The following is a 5,016-nucleotide window of genomic DNA, read 5'->3' on the forward strand; positions in this document are numbered from 1 at the left end:
GAGACCCGTCATATGTTGGTGGCGATGATTATGATGATGATGATGATGATGATGATGATGATGATGATGATGATGATGATGATGATGATGATAGTGGTGGTGGTGGTGGTGGTGGTGGTGGTGGTGATGATGATGATGATGATGATGATGATGATGATGATGATGATGATGATGATGAAGATGGATTTTGCTGGTGAATAAATCCACCGTTGTATAGTTGTGGTGTAGTTGGCCAAGCGAGACCCGTCATATAAAAGTCAAGCGACGTTGAGCGTAGTCAATGATTGGATGGAAGACGACTACGACGACGACGACGAAGAAGAAGAAGAAGAAGAAGAAGAAGAAGAAGAAGAAGAAGAAGAAGAAGAAGAAGAAGAAGAAGAAGAAGAAGAAGAAGAAGAAGAAGAAGAAGTACTGGTACTGCACTGCCCGCGACTGACTCTGACGCCTGGGTTATTCCAGCCTTCCCTTGGAAACAGACCCTGAAGACAAATTTCCCCCATTGTATGAATAGAGGGGACATTATTTATTTTCATTTCAACCACGTACCCATAACGGGGTCATAACAAACCATGTCATTGTATTCCATGTCAAGTATTGGAAACGATGACACTGCTGTTGTATAAGTGCGGGGGTGGGAATGTGTAACCGTGACCTCTCCAACCTCAAATTTTGACCTCCGTGTCCTGTGATTACCTGTGATAATTGTGAATAATTGACCAGGGTCATTTTTGAATCAACACCATATCATTATTATTATTATTATTATTATTATTATTATTATTATTATTATTATTATTATTATTATTATTATTATTAGTAGTAGTAGTAGTAGTAGTAGTAGTAGTAGTAGTAGTAGTAGTAGTAGTAGTAGAAGTAGTAGTAGTAGTAGTAGTAGTAGTAGTAGTAGTAGTAGTAGTAGTAGTAGTAGTAGTAGTAGTACAGTGTACTGAAATCCACCAATACCTTTTTTCCAAGGACTCAATCTTGGGTCGACAAGAGCGGAACCGAGGAACTTCCAAACCCAAAGCGAGTGTCATACCACTAGACCACAAAGCCGCAACATAACTGACGCAATTGGAATAATTTCTCAACGCCTCGGGTTTAATACCGTGTGAACACAACACGCTGTCTCTCTTTGTGTCAAGTCGAGGTCCTCTCAGAACAAAACACCATTAGGTACTGTCGTACTCTGGAAAAACAATATTTGAAAATTTGGCCAGAAAAACGCGTCCTTCAAATATCGATCGATTTAAATGACCCTAGTCTTAGCAAAAACTCTCAAACCTGGGACTTCACGAAGTTTTACTTAAAGTCCCAGGTTTGAAAATTTTTACCAAGGTGATGGTGATTTAATTTGATCGATATTTGAATGATGAATTTTCTGGCCAAACTTTCAAATGTTGGTTTTTCCAGAGTACGGCAGAATAGTCCTGATATTAAAAAGGATTCCAGAAATAGCCGGCATTCCACGGCTTGCATGACGTGTCCGGAGAACACAAGTAGCCATTGTCCAGTCGACATTGTCCAGTCTCAAGTACGGACAGTCTCCGGCCATTGTCAACATTGTCCACGTATCTATTATTACTATTCCGCCGTACTCTGGAAAAACTCCATATCTTAAAATTTGGCCAGAAAACTCGCCCTTCAAATATCGATCGATTTAAATGACTCTCATCTTGGCAAAAACTCTCAAACCCGGGACTTCGCCGAAGTCCCGGGTTTGAGAGTTTTTGCCAAGATGAGAGTCATTTAAATCGATCGATATTTGAAGAGCGAGTTTTCTGGCCAAATTTTAAAATATTGGTTTTTCTAGAGTATGGCAGTTATTGGCAGTAACGGAATAGTGGTCGCCCACGGGTTTAACAATGTTGTCCGAAGGCGTAAATACGTGGGAATTTCAAACATTACAATACCCAAATACACACACGTATGTCTCTTATGGTCATGATAAGGTCTTGGGGGACGAGAGTGACTCCAAATCGGTCACCGTACAACTGTTACTACAAGACCAACTCTATGAATCATCAACAGAAATCGGTTTTGGAAACCAAGGCGTCTGATTGGTCGGAAGCTTGTATTTGGTAACATATCGCCTTACAGGCGTTATAATATCATCTTTGTAACATATCGCCTTACAGGCGTTATAATATCATCTTTGTAACATATCCCCTTACAAACGTTATAATATCATCTTTGTAACATATCCCCTTACAAACGTTATAATATCATCTTTGTAACATATCCTCTTACAAACGTTATAATATCATCTTTGTAACATATCCTCTTACAAACGTTATAATATCATCTTTGTAACATATCCTCTTACAAACGTTATAATATCATCTTTGTAACATATCCTCTTACAAACGTTATAATATCATCTTTGTAACATATCCCCTTACAAACGTTATAATATCATCTTTGTAACATATCCCCTTACAAACGTTATAATATCATCTTTGTAACATATCACCTTACAGACACTAAATCATCTCGCCCTACATGTTAAGTGTTGCTGTTGGCAAGACGAGGCCTCTTGTAAAACTCTTAAAGCAACGTTCAGTGGATATTGCTCTATAAATAAATAAACTAAAATAAAATTCCCTTTATTCATCCCATAGGGGAAATCTGTCTCTCAGGTACATTCCAAGGGAAGACTGGAATAACCCAGGCGTCAGCTGCAGTACAGCGCCGTAAACTGAGCGAAGGCGACGTGACTTGCTCAAGGCCACACAACGTAATGGGTATTCGAACTCGGTACATTTCGGCTACGAAGCAAAGACCATACCGCTGAGCCACGCTGCTCTAGTTGTTTGTTTTGGTTTGTTTGTTTTTGTTTTGGACAGCGTATTAGACCATAAATTTAATAAAGTTGATGTCATTCAGCTCTTAGTCTTCAGACAGCCGGTTGGGTGGTTAAAAAAAAAAAAATTATGCCCGTCCGCTACGACAACATAAGATATCATCGCCTAGACATTTCATGAAGGAATATAGATATTTCATCAAACAAGATGTCTGGTGTCAACAGGAATCACCCATGTTGTCCAAGTGAGCAAATTGGGGGTTAATAATCTTGCTCAAGGAAAAAACCAAAGTGCCTGAGGCGGGGCTCGAACCCGGGACCTTCTGAAACCACTCGGCCACTCCCCCCCCCTACCCCCGGTTGGGTGGTTAGTTGTCAATAAATTCTCTCAATAAGATACTTCAAACGTTCAAGGCTACACGTAGTTTTGTGTTTTGGTGAGTAATTTACTTAAACGCATACCAACCATTCCAGCCATTTAGAAATATTTTCAGAAAACAATAACCAGCTACCAAAATTACCCTCAATCTATAAAATAACGTGTACAAAACCACAAAACATCACTCGAAGAACTACACACAAGGTTTTGTAGTCCAACTTCAGTACTTAATTAACACTTTGGATTCTAAAAGCTTTAATAAAGGAAATGGAGAGAAAGATAAAGTGAGTAAATGTGACTCATATATAAGGGAACAACACGAAACATATTTCGTGTTTACTTGAAAAAGGCCAAAGGCCGAAACGTCGTTTGTTTTGTGTTGTTCCCTTATATATGAGTCACATTTACTCACTTTATCTTTCTCTCCATCTTATTGGCTCATTTAGACAACTCTAGTTTTTTGCTTTAAAGGAAAGGTTGGTGCGAAAGATGATATCATATTCTGTTGTTATGTCTTTCTAATCCTTCTGAAGACACCTTCTGTGGTTCCATGAAAACCCGATAACCTGCATTATTATAATGGAGTCGAGAACGTGAAACATGAAACATACATTTTGATGGACATCGATGACTGGGTCAGATTATAATGCACGTGTTGCTGTTTGAAGCTCGAAGAAATAAATAATCAAGGTTGCCAATTTCCCGTATATTTACGGAATTCAGTATGTTATAACCCCTCAGAATATTTTTCAATCACCTGCAAAACAGTTAGTTTGTAATGTCTTTGGTTTTTATTTTTTTTTTACTGGAGTTCAGCACTTAGAAAATGGGTCGGTCTACGTGTTTGGGTAAAAGTTCAGTAATTTTTTGTCTACTTAATTGGCAACCCTGAATAACAATAGTCGAATGGAAAGGGAGCTACAGGTTGTGTGGCTACGTGGTCTAGTGGTATGACACTCGCTTTCGGATCGGAAGGTCCTGGGTTCGAGCCTCGATCGGCGCATAGTTGAGTTCTTGGAAATGGCTCTTTACTCACATTCTCTCACCGTACTCGGGTGTAAAATGAGTACCTGGTCGTTAACAGCGTTGTCTGTCAGAAAAAAAAAAATTGTAATATCGCCTAACAGGTACGTGTTGCTTGTTGGTCAGGGACCGTTTGCAAAGCGCGTTGAGCACGTTTAGTGGATATTGCGCTATATTGCTCAGGTTTGTTTAATTAACTAAGATAGATAACATGAACGTTTCAGGGTTTTCCCCCTTTGTCAGCAAAACATGATGAATAAAACACTAAAGCCAAATGAGAGACGAGAGAATGGCGTTGTTAACATGGGCTGTACGGAACAATTTTGACCCCAACCGACGTGCATCTATTTTCAGGTCTGATAACCCAATTCACTATGGGCCCACTGTTGTGATGAAAAAATCTCAATTTTTTTTTTTTAATAACGTAAAATATTGTCCATTACAACAAAGTTAAAATAGGCCCTTCATTGCGTTCGAATGTCAGACCTGCATATATGTACACGTCGCCCTCAACCCTGTATTTTTTTGTAAAGAAACATATTTCCATTGCCTCTTTCCTGGTAATCCAAGGACGCATCTTGATGATTAAAACACATTTTCGATCATATATTTTTTTTTACAATTTGATCTCCAGGGCAGATGGTACCAGACTGTTTAAAAGAAACAAATTCATTTAAAAGAAACGAATCAAACATTAACGAGAAAAGAACCTATGGCCGAAGACCTCCCCCCCCCCCCCCCCCCCTCTTCTGAAAATGGACATTTGCCTTTTCCAAATGATTAACTCTATTCAAGGGCAAGGGAAAGT

At 39.1% G+C, this 5,016-nt stretch overlaps 1 protein-coding gene across 2 annotated transcripts in view; it reads right to left on the minus strand.

Moving 5' to 3' along the window:
• Nucleotides 1–5,016, minus strand: part of LOC144968185 (transcription initiation protein SPT3 homolog) — a 114,661-nt gene that overhangs the window by 12,906 nt on the left and 96,739 nt on the right. The gene's annotated exons all lie outside the window — the stretch shown is intronic.

The sequence above is a fragment of the Berghia stephanieae genome, chromosome 3 (genome assembly GCF_034508935.2).
Source record: "Berghia stephanieae isolate SIO BIC M18660-M18661 chromosome 3, UCSD_Bste_1.3, whole genome shotgun sequence".
NCBI classification, from domain to species: domain Eukaryota; kingdom Metazoa; phylum Mollusca; class Gastropoda; order Nudibranchia; family Aeolidiidae; genus Berghia; species Berghia stephanieae.